Source organism: Pseudorca crassidens, chromosome 1 (genome assembly GCF_039906515.1).
Source record: "Pseudorca crassidens isolate mPseCra1 chromosome 1, mPseCra1.hap1, whole genome shotgun sequence".
Lineage (NCBI taxonomy): Eukaryota > Metazoa > Chordata > Mammalia > Artiodactyla > Delphinidae > Pseudorca > Pseudorca crassidens.
This window is the reverse complement of record NC_090296.1, coordinates 102,752,673-102,778,011: the sequence shown is the minus strand read 5'-3', so window position 1 is coordinate 102,778,011 and position 25,339 is coordinate 102,752,673.

Below are 25,339 nucleotides of genomic sequence, written 5' to 3'. Positions count from 1 at the left end.
ATCCCCTTGGCCCTCCTAACTCTTCACATCTTGCCAAGCACCATAGTCAGAAAGGGCCGGGAACTGTGTCCAGGGCACCGGCCTCTCCTATCAAAGACTAAGGTGGTGTCAATCATTATTACCATTTTATAAATAAGAGAATTGCGACTTACAGAAATTATGCCTCTCGCAACGATAACTGGTAGCAGCAGGTTTCCCGCTAGATCTGTCGGAGTCCAGAGACCTGTTGAAATCTGAGTGTAAGTCCATTTTACTGTCTTTAAGGAGTCGACGAAAGACCTTCCAATCCCCTCACAGCTATTGTAGTCATGAGCCAGATATATAAGCTGCCTTTTCAGGACTCGTGCAATTCATTTAATGGGACAGATTATCATTGAAATTGAATTCAACTGGCATTCACTGAGAACCTACACCAGTCCTTCAGACGCTGCTCATTATTTGCAGGGCCAGCTCATTAATCTTGATTAATTCAGGTGCCAAGGCTGCAACATTAAAAAATAGATGCTAAACTTAAATAAATGTTATGCAGTCACCAATATAAAGAGTAATACTTTAGCAGGCATTTGTAAGACACTTCTAAGCGTTTTTCTCTATTTTTTCATTATTTCCAGAATGCAAGAATAGATTAATTAGTTCTTAAAGAATAATTAAATAGGATGATACCCAAAGCATGCCCTCCCTTGCCCAGGCAGGGAAATAGAAAAGGGACAAAGATAAAGGTAGCCGTGGAAAGAAAGAGAAGTGGAGGAGAATAGCAGGAACCTTAAGAGTTTTAAATGCCTTCTAATTTGTCAACTATAGCCATTCCAGGACCTCTTACTTCTAAACTTTAAAAAACGTCAGGGGCTTCCCTGGTGGCGTAGTGGTTGAGAGTCCGCCTGCCGATGCAGGGGACGCGGGCTCATGCCCCGGTCTGGGAAGATCCCACGTGCCGCGGAGCGGCTGGGCCCGTGAGCCATGGCCGCTGAGCCTGCGCGTCCGGAGCCTGTGCTCCGCAATGGGAGAGGACACAAAAGTGAGAGGCCCGCGTACCGCAAAAAAATAAAAAAAAAAGTCAGATACCCTTGCTCCTTCACGTCACAACGCCCCAGTCTGTTCCTTCAGGTGTCCTCAATATATCCTACTGATAAAGTGGTTTTCACATTGTGGGACTGACTTCACCCTATATCAAATTGAGTGAGCTGAGTGGTCCATCCTATCAACTGGAGAAAGACAAATTCTTGTTCAAGCTCAGAGGTAAAATAACTGAGATCCCCAGAAACAAGAAAGAAGGGAAACTCCCTGCCACAGAGCACCATGTGTGACCAAGCAAGACCCTAAGGAGCCTTCCTGGGACAGACCACCCCCACCACAGCTCCTCATGGCCTCCACCTGCCTCTTGTTTGTAGAGAAACTTTAGCCTCCTAAGCCTTCCCTGAGTTCCAAAGAATAAATTGAATCAGGCAAGTGAGAAAATGCAGAGACAAAGGAAAACAGTCAAGCAAGACAAAATAATAATAGTTTAGCCATTAAACAAAGTCAAGGACTTTTAGTTCCTCCTCAAGGGCTTCAGATAATATTCTGAGTCATATCCTTTGAGCTGTTTTGCAGATACTAAAACCCCACCAGATGGAAGAAGTTAACTGTAATGCTGACCATAAGCAAGTAGACCCAGACCGCTTGGAACCAGAAGATTGATGATGTTGACACCCGATTACCTCACCACCAACCAATCAGAAGAGTGTGCATGAGCTGATCACATACCCGTAACACTCTCCCTCACCCTGTCTTTAAAAACTTTTCCCTGAAAACCATGAGGAAGTTCAGGTCTGTTGAGCAGTAGCCACTCAGAATCCTTGTCTGGTGCCTTACAATAAACGCTGCACTTTCCTTCACCACAATCCAGTGTCAGTAGATAGGCTTTACTGCACATGGGCAAGGGGACCCAAGTTTGATTCAGTGACACATGGACGTTTATCATGTAGCTCTTCTAATGGTCATTTGTGGAGATGAGCCTCTAAGAGGAAAACATGAGGACTTTAGGGCATGAATTGCAGCACCTTTTCTGGCAGCCTAGAGGTGTTTTTTGTTGTTGTTGTTGTTTTCTGAATTCTCTCTGCATTCCATTTACATGAGGCTATGGAGTCAGAATCTCCGGGTAAGAAAAGAGTGTTACTTTAGTAAGGCAGAATCATACACATTTAGGAAATTACTCTCAGAATAACTTATTTAGTTGGCAGAATCCAGAAATGTTAAATTATTTGAAAGATGTGAAGAGAGGTCACCTGCCATGTTTTTCCAGGTATAAAATAGGCTGGAATGAAATCAGTCAATGACAGGAGCTGGATCACAAAAGATTAAATAAGTAGCGAGGGGAGTGGTACAATGTCAAGGAAGAGACCAGAGCAAAGGTCAGGAAGCAGAAATGTGGGTGATACATATAACAGTGAGGCAGAGATGAGTCTTCTGGACTGGATGGGTGACTGCTAGAGCCAACAGTGCCTCCTGTCTCCACACCTGCCTGCTACCTGCTACTCCCAGCATAGCCATCAAGCTCCCTCAAAGGGCTTTTTCCTACCTACTTGAAAGGGTTACCAAGTCCAAGCTCGCTCTGCTCGCTGCACGACAGGCCAATAAATCGGAGACAAGGTGCTGAGGCAAGGAATATGACTTTATTCAGAAAGGCGGCAGACCCTGAAGATATCAGACTAATGTCTCCAAAAAAAAACCATCTTATGGGGTTTGGATGCCAGCTTCTTTCTAGAACAGAGAGGGGGAGGAGGTGAGGAAGTAAAGTAAAAAGGCCATAAGATTTGCAAATGTTTGCAGGAATGGCCTGCCTCGAGGAGAGGACGTGTTAATTTCTTCCTTCTTGCAGTCAGGCACAGGTGGACAGGGTCAGGATGCTTCCCTGAACAAAGGCACTTCGGTTTAACATTCAGGCAGAAGAGCAGGGTTTGCTGAGGCAGGCTATTGTGTACAGACAGTATCCTTTTAGTGAACAAAAGCAACGGGAAGCAAAGTAAAAGAAACAGATTCCACATGTAGTCAGATTTGGTTCTTCCCTGTTACAATTCCCCACTGTCAATGTCCATTCCACAATCTTGTGGAAAAAGGGGTGATGACTGTTCTAATTACTTTGTCAGATGGATCTTTCTGGAAGTGTCCATCATTGGCACCAGTGTTCCAAATGTTGTGTCTTTTGTTCCTCTCTGGAAAGTGTCTCCTTTACACCTCTAGACTTAAAATATTCACAACCTACAAGTTGAGAGTTATGATTTATTTGGTGGGAATTTTGAGACAGCATCTCAAGTTAAGGAATTTAGTGCTTTTCTCTATGTATGGGAAGATGCAAGAGTCTGGGCTCACTGAAATCATTCCCTTGATATGGACCTCAGCTATCTGGGGCCTGTATCCTGTGTTTTCACATCCTGAGTTTCCTCAGGGCTCACCGCAGGGAGTGGCTGCAGTTTGCTGGCTGCTAGATGGCAGGTATTCTTTTCCCTTCTGAATTTCTTCAGGGCTCACCGGCTCACGCTGGAGGGCTGCAATCGCTAATGACTGATGTGGCAGGAAATATTCCATTTCTCAGATCCTTTCTTCTTGGTCAGGAATTTGACCGATATTTGGGAGACATTTCATGACCAACGTTTGTCCCACGGTGCTGGGAGGCTCATCCCAGATCAGATGAAAATTCTTGATATGCCACTCTAGGTGCTAGTTTTTGGATTAGGCCCTACTGATAATTAAAGATTCTCTGGCTCCTCTATCTAATTAGGATCCAGGAGACATTTTCCCTTGTTTCTTCTTCCCATACCTAGAATCGCACTATTACAATTATTTTATGTTATAAATGTGATCTATTTCCTGAAGATGTTTAGCCGTAGAAGTTTTGTTGGAGGCCTGGTTACACATTAAGTACTATAAGAGACAACATCTTATAAAATAGACGGGATATATGTAATGTAGTTAGTAACGCTGACAAAGACATAATGCAGCAGGGAGACACAAAGCACAAACAATTTGGAAACAAAGAACAAATTAAAACAATGATTAATATAACTAGTTATAATCCAGTTGCAATAACAAGCGACCTATTTAACTGATCGATCTGATTTAATGAGCCATCCGCAGTTTTACTGTACTGGCCGTGCATACTTAGACATGCATGGCCTAATCTTCCAGACAAGCATATGCTACTGGCAGGATCAACCAGGAAGAGAGAAAAAAATAAATGTTTCAATTCTGCTTACAAAGGTATAATTTACCAAATTACTATAAGTCAGAATTAGTTTAAGGGGAAGGTTTTCCTTACACCTGGAAAACACAGATTTAAACCAGTCATTTTTCAGATAAAAACCATAAAAATTATAACCATACTCACCAGTTCACTTAGTCCTATGTAACGAATCCTTTTTGTTAATAGCTTTATGAAGCCATCAGTTTTCCCATTAGAATTTTTCAATTTCTTACCCAGTTCAGCATTACTAAGTTTCTAAAAGCCAGAAACTTTTATTTATCCAAAGGTCCTTTCTACAAATCTCCCTGAAGAGGAAGCATTTTTGCAAAGGCATCAGAGTGAAACCATAACTGTCTATATGACAAAAGACTTAAGAAGGCACGTTTAAATCTGATTACAATACAATTAACAAAGTAACTTGGTTACTGCTATGACATACAACACTTTCAGATAATAACTAGAATTATGACTGATAACATTTTACCAGGACATACCAAATTTTTAGGAACTCTATATACTTCTCTAAAAAACCTGTATCATTTGCCATACAATATAACCTAAGAAGATTAATTATGTATTTGATGACACTTCTCGTGTAATTCAACATACCAAGTGAACCTAATTAATTAATATCTTACTTTAGAGTGTTTTAGGCCCCTTTGGAACATCCCAAAGTTAGCTAGAGGTCAAAGGAACTTCATTATAATTTGATTTGGGAAGTTTTGTCAAAAAAAAATATATCAAAAGGGTTTAAAACACTTAAATAGCATAACAGGTCACTGTGAAACAATACCTATTCACTTAGCCAAAGTAACAATAAAAGATTTCAAAGTCAAATACAGATCACTTAAAAGGTAAAGAAACTTAAAATCTGTTATCAAAGGCAGTTCAACATCTTAAGAAACCTTGTCTTCCTAACAGAGAAAAAAGCCAAATTCAAGTCTGTACCAGCTTACTTTTAAAGTTCATTTACTCGATTAAACTTTTTTGTTTGTTTGTTTTTTTGTTACGCGGGCCTCTCACTGTTGTGGCCTCTCCCGTTGCGGAGCACAGGCTCCGGACGCGCAGGCTCAGCGGCCATGGCTCACGGGCCCAGCCACTCCACGGCATGTGGGATCTTCCCGGACTGGGGCACGAACCGTGTCCCCTGCATCTGCAGGCCAGGCGGACTCTCAACCACTGCGCCACCAGGGAAGCCCTAAACTTATTTTAAACTTAGTCAGTCCTGACCATGTACAAAACTCTTTTCTCAGGGTCCACTTTCCAAAAAACCTTCCATCACCTAACTTATTTTAACACAATTCTAACTTTCAAGTTGTCGATTATCTGGAGAGACTAATTTTAGATAGACATTCCTAAAATATAATTATTTTTTTAAATTTACCTAAAGCTCTTATCTCATTTGCATTTTCTTTCCTTAAAAGTTTCTTCACATCAAGTTACTTTCCTTGCTGACAAATTTGCAACAGATATAACAAGATTTTATTTAGCTTATTAAACCTAGGCACAATAGAAGTATTATACTTAATGTCGATGACTTTAAAGACATGTCTATATTAATTAGATCAACAAACAAACATTAATACCAGGTATTAATTTAATACTGAATATTTCCCAGTTCACGTGAACCAGAAACTCATTTAGCTCTATTTCTCTTGTATTTAGAATTGCTTGGTTTGTAAGTGCTTACTTTTCTTTAGGCCAATTAAACAGAGCTCATCCACAAATTAATCTCAGGAATGTTATCCAAAGACAAAGACACATACAAGGACACAAACAAACAGAGGGACATCATAGTTCTCATTTCAAAATTTCAGCCCTAAGTCGGGTACAGCAATGGAAAACCCATCAGTTTACAAAAAGAGGTGGCATTAAAATTAGGTTTCTGGCAGATGGAACAAATCAAGTTCACATGTCTAGATGACTGAAATTTTTTACAGAAAAGACACTTTGTTTTTTTATTTATCCTCGACAAGTCAATTTCTAAACTATTTTACCCTCTTTTCAAAGTTTGCATTTTAAAAAGATGGCAGAGATGAGGGTTCCTAAGAAGACCATCTCATCTCAAAGATACAGGTGAGGTTTTCCTAGGATGACTTTGTTTCCCCTTTGTTTAATATTTACAAGCCTCTTAAGATAAATAGGGAAGGTTTTGGGAGTAGTATCTATTAGAAAGTCAATCAACTTCTCCCCACTGTCAAAGTTGCCCAGGGCTCCTGTGGGGAAATTAGAATCAGACGCCTCAAGTCTAAGGGAGTCCCCTGGCCTCTTACAGGATGTTGGCACACGGGAAATTGCCCTGCTGCAGAAGTGGCTCCCGGTCCAAATTTGGTACCCTGTTGGGTCTTAGATGGTGATACTAAACCAGGCTCCTGTGCTCTGGGGGTAAACATAGAAACTTCTATTTGATCCCCATGGGTAGGGGAAACAGGAGGCGGTGAATATGATGGCGGCATGGGGAGGGGGGCAGTTGAAACAACTGCTTGTGCAGCCTGCTTTTTGCAAAACACTTCTAACTGCAAGATCCTATAATAATTGAGTGAGCCATTCAGGGGCTATCGCTCTTCTGATCCTATGTATTGGGTCCACATCCTATTAAAATAGTATATCATGTCTTTCTTAGTCAAAGGCTCACGGCTGTGTTTTGCCCATTTATCTAATATACGCCCCAAAGGGCTCTCCTTCGGGATAGATGGAGTATTTCCCATTTTCATAAGTTTGATAACACCAAAACACAAAAAGGAGCAAACGAATTCCAACGCAAAAGGCCCAAACAAATTCTAGCATCGATGCACACAAAACCAAAACAAGACCAAGACCAAAACCAACGAACCGGTTCCCGAATCAGGTAGACTTACCCTACAAAACCAATGAACTAGCTCCCAACAATACGGTTCCAAATCAGGTAGAGTCCTACAACAATTCCCCCTCCAACAGGTACTCCAATCAAACAAATTTGCTTATCCTGTAAAGGAAAAGCCCAAATTGAGAGGGGAATATGTTCCCAGTATATGCACACCTACAAAGTCTGTTGACTCGCAGCACAAAAGGATACACAAAACCAAGGCCAAAACCAACGAACCGGTTCCCAAATCGAGTAGACTTACCCTACAAAATCGAGTCCATCGACTCGCAGAAGTTGGTCGGTTCCTTGCTTCAACTGCCAAGCGCTGGGGTAGCTGGTGCCGCTTCAGGGAATTTTGAAGGGAAGATCCTCAGGACAAGTGGTCCTGGCAGCTGCTAAGGCCTTGCTCCAATGTTTCCTGAGAGGGGCCAGCTAGCCACGAGCAGCAAGGCTCCTTGCTGGCTAAGCCAAATTTGTTACCAAGTCCAAGCTTGCTCTGCTTGCCGCACGACAGGCCAATAAATCGGAGACGAGGGGCTGAGGCAAGGAATGTGACCTTATTCAGAAAGCCAGCGGACCGAGAAGATGGTAGACTAGTGTTTCCAAAAAGTCGATCTTACGGGGTTTGGATGCCAGTTTCTTCTGTAGAACAGAGATGGGGGAGGAGGTGAGGAAGTAAAGTAAAATGGCCATAAGATTTGCAAATGTTCCCTGGAATGGCCAGCCTGAGGAGGGGATGTGTTAATTTCTTCCTTCTTCTAGCCAGGCACAGGTGGACAGGGTCAGGATGTTTCGCTGAACAAAGGCACTTTGGTTTAACATTTCAGGCAGAGGGGCCGGGTTCCCTGAGGCAGGCCATTGTGTAGGGACAGTATCCTTTTGGTGAACAAGAGCAATGGGAAGCAAAGTAAAAGAAACAGATTCCACATGTAGTCAGATTTGGTTCTTCCCTGTTACAAAAGGAAGCCCAAAGATACTATGCCCTACAGCCTTGTATGACCTGAAGTCTGGCTCTCTCTTCAATTACATTTCCCACCATTCTTTCCCTAGTTTATTCCACTCATCCACTTCGGTCTGCTTGCTGTTCCACAAATACTTCAAGCATGCTGCCACTTCAAGAACTCTGCACTCACTCTACCCCCTGCCTGGAATGCCCTTTCCCTAAATAGGTACACAACTCCCTTCCTCAGTTATTCAAGTCCCTATTCAAATACCCCACCTTGTCCAAAAAAACTTCCTTAACCACTCTATCCTAAATGGCACATATATTCATCTAAATTGCTCTCTCTCCTCCTACCCTTATTATTTCTCCTCAGTAAGGGTGACTAATGACACCATGGTATTCTGTTTGTTTATTGGCTGAGCCCCATACTGGCTTTAAAATCTAGGAAAGCAGGGACTATTTAGGTTGCCTGTGTACCCACAGCGCCTACAACACACCCAGTATACCCAATAGCGTGTGGTATGTTGAAGCCCTTCATATGTTGATGTCTTAACCTCAGTTTAATTATATCTGGAGATATGGTCTTTAGGAGATAATTAAGGTTAAGTGAGATCATAAGGGTGGAGCCCTAATCCAATAGGAATGTGGTCTTATAAGAAGAGAAAGATCTTTCTCTATCTCGCTCCCTTCTCCCCCTCTCCCCTTCTCTTTCCCTCTCTCTCCCTACCCTTCTCTCCCTCTCCCTCAGCCCTTACCCTCCTCCCTCTTCCCTTCTCTCCATTCCCCCTCTTCTCTTTACCTTGTGAGGACACAGCAAGGTGGCCATTTTCCAGCCAGGAAGAGAGCTCTCACCAGAAACTGAACTGGCCAGCACCTTGATCTTGGATTTCCCAGCCACCAAAACTGTAAGAAATAAATGTCTGTTGCTTAAGCCACCCAGCCTGTAGTATTTTGTTACGGCAATGACTAAGATAGTAGCCTCCTGATATTTCTGTTCCACAAAATGTCAGAGCTTCTTTCCTGCTCCAAGAGTCTTTGAGAATACTATCCTGGGTGAAACAAGAGAGCAACTGGTGGTGGGTGGTAAATAGGACTGTTTCCCTTAGAGACGCTGACTGCAAGTCACATATCTATCACTGAGGCAGCCGGCATAAGGACCCCTCTGAAGAACATTATGGGGAGGGAGGTATAATTTCCCTTGGGACAAACATCCAATTTTCAGAGTTACATTGTGCATTCTCACAGATGAGGAGGGCCACCCTCTGCCATTTATACCAGTGTACTAAGACACTCCAGGAAAAGCATGTTAAATGGCTTCCATGATCAGAACATCATTTTGAGCCAACATGTTATCTGTATCTTTTTACTATAAAGATTATGTAACACTTTTGTAGTCATAAAAATATTAATTTTAAAAGAAAAGCAGGATATATACACATTCACATATTATAATCATAACAAATGTGAAAAATACACGCAATAAAATCATAATAGCAAATCATCAACAATGGTTGCCTTGGATGAGGTTAGCTAATTATTACTGAATACTTCCTGGAGCCAGACGGTTTATCTGGGTGACTCATTTCATCTCACAGCAACCCTATGGTATAGTCACTATTAACATTATCTCCATTTTACAACTGAAGAAACAGAAGCACAGACAAGTAAAGTCACATTCCCAAGGTCATACAGTTAGTTGGTGGCACAACTGAGATTTGAACCTAGTCAAGTAGACCCTAAATCTGTGCTCCAAACCATACACATTCTGCCAAATATATGGCATTTTACTCTGTCCAGTTCCTCGGTTTTTATATGGTAAGCATGCTTTACTCTTACTATGAAAAAAAAAACTTAAGATTCTCCACATTTCTTGTTTGTTGTATAGAAAAATAAAATAGTATTAAAGGATCAATATACCAAATTCAAGGTGATATACAAAGTATATCCTAAAATTATAACCTGTTTTATTGATTTCTGCCTTGCATGAATAAAATTCCATTGCCCATTTCTTGCTGAGACTGTTTACTGAGAACAGGCAACTGCATATGTCCTGAGGGATTGACCCATATCTTGGAAAGAGAGCCTGCTGCGACTGCATGTGCAATCTGAATCATGATTTTCAAAAGAATTAAACTAGAAAAAGAAAACTACAATGGCATGGTACGTGATTTAAAAAAAAATGTTGAAACAATTTTAGCTTTTCAAAATCACTATCCAATTCTGTTTAAATTTTTCTGGGAAAAAAATATATCATTTAAAAAGTACAGCTTTTTAATTGTTAAATTTTCCTGAAAGAGATGCTGACTTTTAAGTAAGAAAAATTAAATAAGATGTCATGGTATCAACTGAAAATAACTAGAAGCCCTTTTATAAAGAAATCTGTAGAGAAAGGAGTACATTGAAATCTGTATATGAGGTATACTCAAAGAATCAGTGACTGTAAGTTCCATTTTACAGAATACCCAGTTTGGATAAGGATCTAAGGAGGGCAATATTTTGGGTAAGTTCTGGTAATACAGCCAGGTATTGTCCATGCACAATGTACATGCACAGTACATGCACAGGTACTGTCCATGAGGTAGTCTGTGTCTCCACAGCATGCTTTGCATGATCTTAAGGAGAAGATCAAAGCTTTAAGTTTACTTCTTATCAACATTACTTCATAAAGAAAAACATACATATACTGGAAACAAGAAAGAAGTTTTAAAAATTCTTAAATATTTATTCAGAGTTGGAAAAGGTACATCTCATGAACAGCTGCTTAAAGATGACTGAGTATGGTAAAGCCATACTTATTATTTTACTTGAAGAAAAGCCTCCTGCTAATTGTTACCCAGCCACTTATCCACTATTTTATATATTTTCATGATTCATCTATTAGATTTAAATTAACAGGACTATAGTATAGATTCTCCCATAAATAGTATACCCTTTATAAGTACATACTGTACTTAATGACTAATAATTTCTCTTTTTTTGCTGTTAATTTCTACAAAGTTGATTAAATTGCATTCTTAGTATCCACTTAATTATGGGTGTAGAATAAAATGCTCTCAAATTACACGTTTTGAACTGTAGAAAATCAGCTTTGGTCAATTAGGATGGATTCCTCCCTCTCAGATGTTGATAGAATATGCTTGTTCCTTCAAACGCATAACGATAAATTAATACTTTTAATCATGAAATGAAATTACAAATGTAACCATACGTGATAATTCTAAAGGTTTCTTCTCACCATCACACTTATTAAGGCATATCTGAACAACCTGTTGAAATTTGGCTATGCAAAAAAAAAATCCTAATGTGCACATTAGGTATGGAACTAATGCTGAACATTGACCCCTGTCTTATTCTAGCTATAAAAAATGTTAATCTACAGAAATATGATCTAATTGGAGAAAAAAGTCCTATGCATCTCACTAAGGGATGATTTTTAAAAATATTTTGCTTGTTACATTTAATAATTAGTTGAATATATTCAGTAGAATTATGTAATCTTTTTATTTTAAAATACTGATATTTTAAAATGAAAGGAATTTTTCTGCAAAATTTACTCTTAGTTGTCCATTTAAAAATATCTAGGGGCATTTGAACAAAAAGTATGAAGAACATTCCAATAAAGATTTTTAATTTAATTCTAAGTGCAATGGAAAATTCGTAAAGGTTTATCATGAGATTATCAAAGTAATAAGATTCACATTCTTAAAAGATTATGGTGGTTGATATACGGGGGAAGAGGTTAAAGAGTGAAAGCAAAGGGACTGGTTGAAAGGCAGTATCTCATCCTTTCCTGAGCAAAGATGGTGATATGGACCGGGTTGGTGACTATAAGAATTGAGAGAGGAACTGGATATAAAATATATTTTAGAAGTAAAATCAACAGAAATTGCTAACGGGTTTGATGTGAAACATGTCAATGGAATGAGTCCTAGGGTTCTATTTTCTTTTGTGTTTTGATTGGACAATTGAATGCACAATGGTCTTGTTAAATTAAGAAGCCTGGAAAGAGGGTAGAACTGAGCGACATCAAGAATTCTATTTCTACATATTAAGTGTGAGTTGCTCATCAGCTGTTTAGCTGAGCTTTCAAGGAAGCTATTGATATAAAACGTGGAACTGCTAGAGATCAGAGCTGAGGATATAAATTTAGATTCACCAATATCAGATGGTATTAAATCCATGGAATTAGAAGAAACCATCTATGGAGTGACAGTGAATAAAGAGAGAACTTTTAACTCCATCAAGATGCTCTCCTTCATGTAGGAGTCAGGCAGAGGAGGAAGAGCGTGTAAGGAGACCAAGCAGTGGTAGCCAGTGAAGAAGGAGGAAAAGCAGGAGAGAACGGCATCACAGGAGGCAAGCAAAGAAAGCCTTTCCAGACACATGCACTAACGTGACTATCTGAACCATACCTCCTCTTGGCCCATACCTGAAATGAGCTCTGTATAGCAGAAGAGTTTTAAATAAAACCTATAACAGAATAACTTTATAAAGGGAGAATAAAAGGAGAACTAATTTGGGTAATGATGAAAGGGGCATTCTATCCCTTTATTAACCTGGTATTTATTAACCAGAGGTTAATTTAGGGCTTGTAAACCTGAGACCCAGGAAGAGGAAGTTGAGAAAGCTGTTTCCAGATCTCTCAGCACGCCAGGATCCTGAAGAAGAGAATCTTCTTCACTTGCAGAGGGGTCGTCACTTCAGGTTATGGCTTGGCCAACAAGTGCCAAGTTGAACATTCAGAAACTTGAGAAAAAGGCAAACTGAGAGGGAAAAAAGGCAGGGCTCTGAGATGGGAGTAGAGAGTGGTACTCCCTCTCTCTTCACCGTCCCCACCCCACTCAATTACCATAAACATCTGCATGAAGTAACCAGACTGTAGACCCTGTTAAGGACAAATAGAAATTAAAAATAAGAGGCTTGGGCTTCCCTGGTGGTACAGTGGTTAAGAATCCGCCTGCCAATGCAGAGGACGCGGGTTCGAGCCCTGGTCCGGGAAGATCCCACATGCCGCAGAGCAACGAAGCCCGTGTGCCAAGACTACTGAGCCTGCGCTCTAGAGCCCATGTGCCACAACTACTTAGCCTATGTGCCACAACTACTGAAGCCTGCAAACCTAGAGCCTGTGCACCACAAGAGAAGCCACTGCAATGAGAAGCCCACAACTAGAGAAAGGACTTTCATGAACTATGAAACCAGGACTTTCATAGTTATTCCTATAGGTTTAGTTTTTCATATGAACCTCAGAATTAATTTGTCTTGCTCCAGAAATACTTGCAGTATTTCAATTGGGATAGCGTTAAAAGTATGTGTTGACATCTACATGTCACTGATACATCCTATCCAAAAAGAAGGGATGTCTTTTAATTTGATAATGTGTATTGCTGTGTCTTTCAAGACTGCTGTAAAGTTTCCCTCATATGCATTTTGTGTATTGTTGTTTTTTCTATTGTTATTCTAAAAAAATTTATCTTTTTTTAATAAATCTGTCAGAAATAACCCTACTTTAAATATCAAAAGACATTTATTACATTTCTCTTGGTGGTAAAATAATTTTACTTCAGTAAAATAACTGTAATGTTTTCCCAGGCAGATGGATAAAGAGAGAAGGCAAAACAGACCATCTTTCTACAAAGTTAGCTCACTTATTCTCTGTGTCTTTTTAGATAATTTCTGTGTCAGATTGACACCTAGTGGCCCACTCTGGTATAGTAATTGAAAGAGAGAGGTAATCAATTGTATTAGAGAATTAGGGACTCCATAGTTACTTTGCACATGTTTGAATGTTAAATCATTTTATATGTAATTAAGTTACATAGTCTCTGGTAAGAACAATTACCTCAATTAATGGATATCAATATAAGAATCGTTGCTCTAAACAATACAAGTTTTCCCTCTGATATAAAGGTTTATAAATTTTCACCATTTCAGATATTTTGCTAAATCACAATAAATCGAAGTCATTTTACTTTAGTTCCCTGCCCCACCGTACGTAGCTGGCAAATATTTCAGAAAGAAAAGTGAATATATATATATATATATATAGCTCTGGTTTTGGAGGCAGACAAACTTGAAGTTCCTGCTCCATCACTGTGTTCTCAGCAAGTTACTTAAACTTTCTGACTCTTTGTTGGATTGAGTTTTCTATCAGTCTTAAGGAAATCTCAAAAAACTCAAAAGAATTTAACCAACGTCTAAATCACACATCTGAATTACCTGATACAGCAGATGCTATAGAAATTGTGTTTCTCTATCCATATTTACCTCCTTTTTTCTTAATGAATGAACTGTAATAAACAAATGAATTACTTGTTATCTTTGGTATCATTTGCCTTGAAAAGCCGCAAAATTCATGTAAAAAAATTAAATATCAAAGTACAAATTTTGGAAGGTGGTGAAAACCTCTGTTGAGGAAGCCAATCCTGTTTCTCATTATACAAGATACACATAAATCCATACACACATACCTGTTAAAGCTTACAACAGATGAATCCTTAAGAGAAGAGGAAATTGGAGCATAATGAAAGGTTAATTTTTGGCAATGGTAAATATTGTCAATAAGAACAGAGTCTAATAAATGCAAAGTAACTATTGTTCTATTTGTGAGATGACCTAGTGTTGGGATTTGATTGTGAAATTCTGTCTATAGTTGTTAAACAAAAAAGTGTTAAAGTCTTATTCTGACACTTGTTAGAATGGTAAGGAAGACTTCATTCAGGACTATTGCAAGAGCTGTCAAGACTATCACAACAGGGGAGAGAGACTGGGCTCAACTCCAAATATACCCAAGACAACTGGAAATTTATAGCCAAGGAGCAGAGTGAGGGGGTCAGTGGATGGAAAATTAACCAAGAGACATCAAGTGTAAGGGAACTTGCAAAAACAACTTAACAGGATTCTTGCTGAAGGCAAGTTAGGGTGATCAGATATCAAGGGTGGGGAATTCTTGCTAAACTGAGTTAGCAGGATTCTTGCTATAGCTGGACTAAATAGGCCAAAGACAAGCCCCAAGGACAAGGCCTAGTTTACTCCTCTAGTCAGACTAGAGGAGTGTGACTAAAATTTGATCAAGGAGAGAGTCTTTGTCTCAATCAATGACTGTCACCATGGATGTCTGAAGGGATGCTGCTCTAGAATTATGAGGACTCTTACATGATCCAGAATATGATCATATATTTTAGGCTTATTTGTGAATGACTGTATTTTAATTTAAAAAGTACTTTTTAAAAAGGAATATCTTAACTCTAGGAGAGAGAAAAATTCACAATGTTATGAGGAAAAGTGCCTTAAGCAGGAACGTGGACAAACATAAAGTCCTGAGTTTTGTCTCCAGTCCTGCCTGCCTCGGCCCCTATATTAAGACATAAAATGTCAACAGTTTATATATCCACTACCAAAAATAAACTACTTATAAAAGAAAGACTAACTCTTCTTTTCTTTGGATGCTAAGATGTCAGGGTGACACCTGGTGGACAGACAGTCCTAATACGTCCAGCAAGATAGTAAAAATTTCTACTTAACTCTCACTTCTTTAAAAGTTGTGAAAGAGTTGAAAATTTTAAAAAGAGGTTGTGCCTCAACTGGGAAGAAAACACAATGCTTAACCCCAAACACAAACTGTTCATAGTGCATCCTCATAATTGAATGATTGGATCTAGAGATACCACACATACTGTCAATGCCCATTTCTAAGAAGCAACATGGCTCTGAATGAAAAATATATGCACTTCGTCTTGTCAAAGGGCAGTTTTTAAAAGGGGGTATAATCATGATTCTCATATAGGTATAAAATGATACTGTATCAAAGATTTTACTTAACACAATTTTTTAAAATTTTAATATTGAGGTATACTTGATGTACAATGCTAAATACATATGTTTCAGGTGTACAACATAGTGATTCACAATTTTTAAAGGTTATACTCCATTATGGTTACTATAAAATATTGGCTGTATTCCCTGGGCTGTACCATATATCCTTGTAACTTATTTATTTTACATGTAGTAATTCCCTACCCCTATCTTGCCCCTCCCCTCTTCCCGGTCCCCAGTGGTAACCACTAGTTTGTTTTCTTTATCTGTGAGTCTGTTTCTGTTTTGTTATATTCATTCCTTTGTTCTACTTTTTAGATTCCACATATAAGTGCTAACATACAGTACTTGTCTTTCTCTGTCTGACTTATTTCACTTAGCATAATACCCTCCAAGTGCATCCATGTTGTTACAAATGGCAAAATTGCATTCTTTTTTTATGGCTGAAGAGTATTCCAATTAATGTGGGAACGAGTATGTTTTCATAAACTGTTCAAGGAAGAATTCAAAGAACACATGTATAAAATCAGATAAGGAATGCTGAAACGCAATGGGTCAATAATCAATTACATTCCACCAGACACAACCAATTTGCAGGTCTATGGACAAAATCATTAATTTTCTAAAACTAATTGAGTTGTAAAGTTGCCAAAAATGTTGAAAGGCAGAGATAATCTGCCCATTTCCAAATATTTCATTGTCTTTCATTAATTTTTCTGACACTCTTCAATCAGTCAATAATTACTTATTAAACACCTACTATACACAAACTAACTGATGGGAAAAGGAAAGGATATTACATACACTTAAGGAACTTAAAATATATTTGATACAATGACGGTAGTGCCTAAAACAGATCTTTTGTAATTTCAACAGATTCTTTGTAATTCCTGTCTTCCTTATTTCCTTCCATAAATATTTATGGGGCGCCTACTATTGACATATGCTAAACACTTTCTAGGGACTTGGTATTCCATGTGAAAGACAGACAAGTTTGTTTTCTCCTATGGTGTTTTCTTTCTAGTAGGGGAATGTAGACATCTAACAGGTAATACAAAAATCCAGATTAGTATTTCTTTTAACACCTTGACATTACAATTCCTCAAATTTTTCAAAACCAATGACCTTTTCTTTTATGTCACTGAAGTTCTCCACCTGCAGTATTCTCCAAAGTAGTATAACATGCAGGTTCTGGTGTTAGTTTGAATGTATTCAAATTTTGCCTCCACCTTTGGCAGCCCCGATAAATTTAAGCAAGTTACTTAACTACACTCTGCCCTTGCCTCAGCTTTCTTTTCTGTTTAATGGTTATGGTAGTAGCTACCTCATAGCATTGTGGTGAGGACTAAAGGGATATTACAAAGTATCTTATGGCAAGAGTGTCTGATACCTAGTCAGGGCTCAATACAGGCTAGCTACTGTTACTCATTGTATCAGTAATAATAGTACTATTGTTATTAGTATTATTATAACCTTGAACGTTATCACCTCTTGGATATGCTTCAGTCTTGCAATTTCTTTCTCTATTTCTCTTGATTCAGTCTCAGAGAACGTGTGAACATGTACTGTTCATTCACTTATTCAATGAATATTTATTAAATACTTTTTATATGCACATTGTAATCGGCATTGTGGATCTAAAGATAAGGAAGATATTCAAATGCACGAAAATAAAATTCATGATTAGTTTGTGAAATTGCCAACAGTTAAAAGTGACTAGAGCATAAGGCGCAAGTTGAGAAGGCTGAATGAAAGGTTCAGGATGACTGAACTCAGCTCATGAAAACATCTTCCAAATCAACACTGGAGATGGGATACTTTTCCAGAGAAAATGGGGAGCCATTGAGATTTTTAAGCAGAGTGACATAATCTAATTTGTGCCACAGAAAATCAGTCTGGCACTCATTGGAACTTGGAGAAAGAAGACCAGATCCAGGTTAAGAAGCTGGCCCAGTAGTGCGGGTGAGAAATGAAGTCAGCAGTGGCATGGGGAGGAGAGAGAAGGAGACAAATCTGAGCAGCGTTGGGAAGATGGATATCTCCAAGCCTCACCAGCCTGTGAGGGCAGATTGAGTCACACCCCCTCATATTCTAATCTTGCTAGCTCCAAGCCTCCCCTACTCAACAGGACTTCCCTTTCTCTGTATAATCTCTCCAAAATATTTCTGCACATGCTTTTCTGTGTCTTCAGATCCCAGTCTGGGGCAGAGCCTCAGTCCTGCACCCACACCCCAGCTGGAGGGGAGGTAGGGAAACCAGCACTTCTACCTCTACGGTGAAGGAGGTTCACAAATTAGGCAGCTAAAAGGAATGAAAAATGTTTACAGCAGTGATGTTTTTCTTCTTCTTTATGCTTTTCCATATAGCCTACATTTTTTTTTTACAATGAATAGTATTACATAATAAAAATTTGTTTAAATAAACTTTTTACACTGGAGTTTCCTTTTCAGGTCTTTTAACCATGAATCTCTGGTATCACTTCACCCTCTAATGGAGACAAAGAGGAAACACACAGGTGGATGACACTATTGTCTTTTGATCTTTCTGGAGTACACTGTTAAATGTAATACCACTTCACTTCATAGATGAGTAAACTAGGGCTGAGAGATAAGAAACATGATACACCAAAGCCATGTGTAAAATTAATCAGGATATCTTTATATAGTCTTCTCTTTTAGTTACTCCCATAGACTATAAAAAGCAGCATTACGGCGTGATTTGAGGGACATTCAGAATCCCTGCATCAACCCTTGGCTTTTTGGTAGTAGAAGAAGAATGGGCTAAATGGTAAGCTGGATTCAGCGTTTAGCCTATTAGCTGGCTATGTGAACTTTGGCAAGTAACTTAACCTCTCTTTACTTCAGTAGTTTTTCTGTTGGCAAAAGGGAGTAATAATAGCAGTTCCCATAGAGGCTGTTTCTAAGGAATGAATGAGTTAGCATTTCACAAAGAACTTAGAAAAGTTCATGGCACTTCATAAGCATTAAATGAATATTTATGGAATGAAATGAGCAAGAAATAGGGCAGAGTTCTCATTTTAAACTGGGTCAAACTTTGCTGACCCTTCAAAAAGAGTTCAGCTGATAATGGTAAAATAGCTTGAAGAGGCCAAACTACCCACAGATTAAAGTTTTAAAATTTGAACAGAATTATTTAAGAAGAAAACCCTTTTGGAGACACTGGAGAACAACCAAAAGCAGGAAGAAACTGGAAGGACATCTACTCTGGAAAAACAGGAATTGCACGTGGTGAGATTGAGGAATCTGGGGCTTCTCGCCTGAGGACAACCCCAATCCGGACAGCAGCTCTGGCCAGCAGAAGGCCAATGCCTTAGTGCTCTGAAGCATAAGAGGCCAGTGTTCAGGGTTTGCAGAGCAAAGAGAAAACTACAGAGAAGAGCTCAGAAGAGAAGAGCCACATAGGGCATGAGTCCTATGCAACCAATATTGCCCTGAAATTTGGCTGACCACTAAACTAATATTCACAGGGGAGATTACAGAGGAACTAGTTGGAAAAAAAAAAAAAAGCTGGAAACTACAGATCTGAAGGAAAAGTCAGCTACTGACTGACTGCAGAGGGACAGAGAATGGAGTTTGAGTTCAGCCAAGTTAATGTCCTGACTAAAAGTCAGTCTTCCATGTGTCTACTATGTATTATTTACAATGTCAGGTACCCAGTAGAAACTCAGTAGACGTGCAAAGAAACAGAAACACGTGACCTACACTCAATAACAAAAGAGGTCAAAATAAATCCAAATTCACATGACCCAAATGGGCTGTGCAAGAGTGACTGTCTTCCAAAGAGTACAGTATGGAAAGGAGGAAGAAGGTGTAACTTTACAAACAGTACTTCAGCCAGGTGATTAGGGTCAGCATCAACACTCATAATTCATGCCAACAGTATGTACCTTTGATACGATGTAATGAGTATGGCACTTTACTTTTGTTATATTTCACCTCAAAAACCATAACTCCTGCCTAATCATCATGAAAATATCAGACAACTTTGAATAGAGGGGCATCCTATAACGTACCTGACCAGTACTCCTCAAAATCTTCAAAGATTATCAAAACACAAGTCTGAGAAACTGTTACAGCCAAGAGGAACAATTTTTACTTGGTGTTTTCTTATTTACATGTGCTACTTAAAAAAAAAAACAAAAAACTCTGCTTATTTGGGTCATGTCAATATCACATATAAGTGATATCATATAATGTTTTCCTTTCTCTGTCTGACTTGCTTAACTATAATATTCTCTAGGTCCATCCATATTGCTGCAAATGGTAATATTTCATTCTTTTTTATGGCTGAGTAATATTCCAACTTCTTAAGCCAATTGTCTGTGGATGGACACTTGGGTTGTTTCCACGTCTTGGCTATTTGTAAATAGTTCTATGAACATTGGCGTGCATGAATCTTTTGAAATTAGAGTTTTCATCTTTTCCGAATATATATCCAGGAGTGGGATTGCTGGATCATATGGTAGCTTTACTTTTAGTTTTTTAAGGAACCTCCACACTGTTTTCCATATTGGCTGCACCAATTTACATTCCCACAGTTTTGGTGATTATTAATACAGCTGCTAAAAACATGTACATGCAGGTTTTTGCATGAAAAAACATTTTCAGCTCAATTAGGTAAAAACCTAGGGCCTAGGATTAAAATTGCTGAATCTTGTGGTAAGACTCTTAAGCTTTATAGCAAACTGCCAAACTATTTCCAAAGTGACTGTGCCATTTTTGCACTGCCACCAGCAATGAATGAGAGCTCTCCTTGCTCCATATCCTCATCAACATTTGATGCTGTTAAGGTGTTGGATTTCAGTCATTCTAATAGGTGTGTGTGGTATCTCAATTTTCCTTTAACTTGCAATTCCCTAATGATACATATGCTGAACATCTTTTCATATGCTTATTTGCCATCTGTATATCTTCTTTGGTAAAGTATTCAGATCTTTTGTCTATTTTTTATTTTTTTATTTTTTTGCAGTACGCGGGCCTCTCACTGCTGTGGCCTCTCCCATCGCGGAGCACAGGCTCCGGACGCGCAGGCTCAGCAGCAATGGCTCACGAGCCCAGTCGCTCCGTGGCATGTGGGATCTTCCTGGGCACGAACCCGTGTCCTGGGCACGAACCCGTGTCCCCTTCATCGGTAGGTGGACTCTCAACCACTGCGCCACCAGGGAAGCCCTTTTTGTCTATTTTTTAAAATGTATTTTATTTTTTTATGACTTTAGAGTAGTTTTTTTTTAGAGTAGTTTTAGTTACATAACAAAATTGAAAGGAAAATATAGTATAATGTCAATTACATGCAGTTAATTGATGGTGCTATTTAGTTCAACTATATCCTTACTGATTTTCTGCCTGTTAGGTCTATCAATTACTAAAAAAGCGATGTTGAAGTTTTCAACCATAATTATGGATTTGTCTATATTTCCTCAGTGTTCTGTTTTTGCCTTATATATTTCGATGCTCTGTTGTTAGATTCAAACATGTTAAGTATTGTTATATCTCCTTAGAGAATGACTGATTTATCATTATGTAACGCCCTCTTAATTCCTGGTAAATTTCATTGTTCTTAAGTCTGCTTTTTCTGAAATCAACATAATACTCCATCTTTCCTTTGATTAGTGTTATCATGGTATGTCTTTTCACATCCTTTATTTGTAACCTATCTGTATCTTTATTTAATATGAGTTTCTTATAGACAACATAGTTGGGTCTTGTGTTTTTATCTACCATGACAATCTCTGTCATTTAATTGGTGTACATAGATTATTCACATTTAAAGTGACTATTGATAAAGTTGAATTAATATATACCATGTTTTTAACTGTTTTCTCTTCATTGAATTTGTTGTTTGCTCCTTTTAAAAATCTTCTTTTTCTCCCTTGTCTGGTTTTAATTGAATATTTTACATGATTCCATTTTCTCTCCTTTCTTAGCAAATCAATTATATTTCTTTTTCTCCTTTTTTAGTTGTTGCCCTAGAGTTTGCAATATAACTTACAACTAATCTAAGTTTACTTTTCAAATAACACTATCTTATTTCACAGGTAGTACAGGTATCTTACAAGAGTATTCCCAATTCCTTCCTCTCGTCTCTTCTAACATTGCTGTCTTTCATTTTATTGATACTTATCCATATGCCTTCATCACAAAATATTGTTACAATTACTACTTTGATCAATTGACTATTAGATCAATTAAGAATAAAAAAAATAAAATATTTTACTTTTATTTAGTCCTCTGATACTCTCTTTCTTTATGTAGATCTGAGTTTCTGACCTGTATACTTTTCCTTTCATCTGAAGAATTTCTTTAACAGCTCCTGCAGGGCAGGTCTACTGGTGATAAATTTCTGCAGTATTAATTTTTCTGAGAAAGTATTTCACTTTTGAAGGACGTTTGCTGAATACAGAATTTTAGGTTGGTGTTTTTTTATCCAATCTATACTTTAAATATTTTACTCTACTCTCTTCTTTTTTGCATGGTTTCTGGCAAGAATGTCACTGTAATTCTTATTGTTTCTTTAATGGTAAGGTGTTTTGTCCTCTGACTTCTTTCAAAAACTTCTCTTTGTCTTTATGTCATATGTTTTTTGTTTTCTGGGTATTTTTTTAATCCTGCTTAGTGTTCTCTAAATTTCCTGGTTGTGTGGTGGTTTGTTTTCTGTCATTAATTTTGGAAAATTCTCAACCATTTTATGTTCCTTTCTCTCTTTTCCTTCTAGTATTCCAATTATTCATATGCTATATCTTTTGCAACTGTCTTATAGTTCTGAGTTTTTTCTTTTAAATTATTCTCCTTTTCTTTGAATTTCAGTTTGGGAAATTTTACTGATATATCTTCAAGCTCACTGATTTTTTTCCTTGGCCATGTCCAGTCTGATGAGCCCATAAAAGGTATTCTTCATTTCTGTTACAGTGATTTTGATTTCTAACATTCCCTTTTGATCTTTTCTTAGAGTTTCCGTATCTCTAACTTACATTACCCATCTTCTCTTTCATGTTGTCTTGTTTTTCCCCTGGAGCTCTTCACAAATTAATCAATTAATCATAGTTATTTGAAATTCTCTATATGATCATTCTAAAATCTGTGTCACAACTGAGCATGGTTCTGATGCTTGCTATGTTTCTTCAGACTGTTCTTTTTCTGGTTTTTTAAGCATGCCTTGCAATTTCTTATTGAAAGCAGGACATGATATAATATATCAAGTAATGGGAACTGAAATAAACAGGCCTATAGTGTGAGGTTTTATGTTGCTCTAGCAAGGAGTTGGGCTGTGTTTAAAGTCTGCTGTAGTGTAGCCATCAATGCCAAGGACTTTGGTTTCCTCTAGTGTCCTTGTTTTTATTTTTATTTTTCCTTCTCTTGTTTTTGGGTTTCAAAAATTGAGTCTGTATCTTGCACCTCTCAATTGCAACCCACTGTTATTATACTGAAGCCCTGTTGATGCAGTGGTAAGGTGTGGGAGGGAGAAGTGTACTGTAAGCTTATAATTTTACAGTGGGCCTACAATCCTGGGTGTGACCTTCACAAAAGTTTCTTAGCCTTTTTTTTTCTCCTTTTAGGTGAGACAGAAAAGCTACAGGGACTATAGTTGGCTTATCACCCTGCCCCTGAGTCAGATAAGGTTCTGATAAAGGATTTTCCCTTGCTTAAATTAAGGATTTTCCCTTGCCTTTGTCATGGAGTCTATTCTGTGGGTATTTCAGATGGTCACTTTTCCCTCTCCTGACCAAAATGGAATTTTCTCAGACCTATACCTTGAAAACCTCTTAGGTTTCTGGAGAAACCCCCCACACACACCAAATGGGGAACCTCTAAGCCTAGGACTCTGGTAGTTTCTTACCCTCAAGCTAGTCAACACTCAGGCTCCAGGAATTCATCAATAAAATGGACAACCTGGAAGAAATGGACAAATTCTTAGAAAGGTATAACCTTCCAAGACTGAACCAGGAAGAAATAGAAAATATGAACAGACCAATCACAAGTAATGAAATTGAAACTGTAATTAAAAATCTTCCAACAAACCAAAGTCCAGGACCAGATGGCTTCACAGGTGAATTCTATCAAACATTAGAGAAGAACTAACACCCATCCTTCTCAAACTCTTCCAAAAAATTGCAGAGGAAGGAACACTCCCAAACTCATTCTATGAGGCCACCATCACCCTGATACCAAAACCAGACAAAGATACTACAAAAAAGAAAATTACAGACCAATATCACTGATGAATATAGATGCAAAAATCCTCAACAAAATACTAGCAAACAGAATCCAACAACACATTAAAAGGATCATACACCATGATCAAGTGGGATTTATCCAAGGGATGCAAGGATTCTTCAATATATGCAAATCAATCAATGTGATAAACCATATTAACAAATTGAAGAATAAAAACCATATGATCATCTCAATAGATGCAGAAAAAGCTTTTGACAAAATTCAACACCCATTTATGATAAAAACTCTCCAGAAAGTGGGCATAGAGGGAAACTACCTCAACATAATAAAGACCATATACGACAAACCCACAGCAAACATCATTCTCAATGGTGAAAAACTGAAAGCATTTCCTCTAAGATCAGGAATGAGACAAGGATGTCCACTCTCACCACTATTATTCAACATAGTTTTGGAAGTCCTAGCCATGGCAAATTAAAAAAAAAAAAAATCCCACAAGGACTCAGAGGCAAAAAATATACAAATCAATTTTCACTGCAAAGTAAAGGAGCTGTTACAGTGGGGAAAAAAAAAAGTGATTTCTGATTCTTGAATGGTTTGGCTTTAAGTAAAATATTGGCACGCATGTAATAAATCACAATGATATTTTCTGTTATTTTATATAGCCATTAAAAATGTTGGCATGGATCGAAAAAAAATTGCCAATTAATTGTTTTTAATCTGTTTAAAGCTCCAGTTGTTTCTGCTCATGTAAGCTGATCTCAGCTGAGATTCTCTCTATTCACCCATCTCTCCAGATTTTGGAGCAGCAGTTGCCTTCTGACCTAGGTCTCTAATGAGTCGTTTTTCAGCATTTTTTCTTGTTGTAAGAATTAGAGTGATGATTTCCTAGCCCTCTACAAGTCAAACTGAAACCCAAAGTCTCTTACATATCTTTTAATCTATAACTTTTCTCTCACTGTCTTTCTTCCCTCACAATTTATTTGTTGAAGAAATTGGATTCCCACATTCTAAACTTTGCTGATTGCCTCCCTATGAGGACTTTTCACACATTCTTCTGGCTCCTATATATATATATATATATATATATATATACACACACACACATACATATAGGATATATATATATATATATATATATATATTTTTTTTTTTTTTGCGGTACGCGGGCCTCTCACCGTTGTGTCCTCTCCCGTTGCGGAGCACAGGCTCCGGACGCGTAGGCTCAGCGGCCATGGCTCACGGGCCCAGCCGCTCCGCGGCATGTGGGATCTTCCCGGACCGGGGCACGAACCCGTGTCCCCTGTAATCGGCAGGTGGACTCTCAA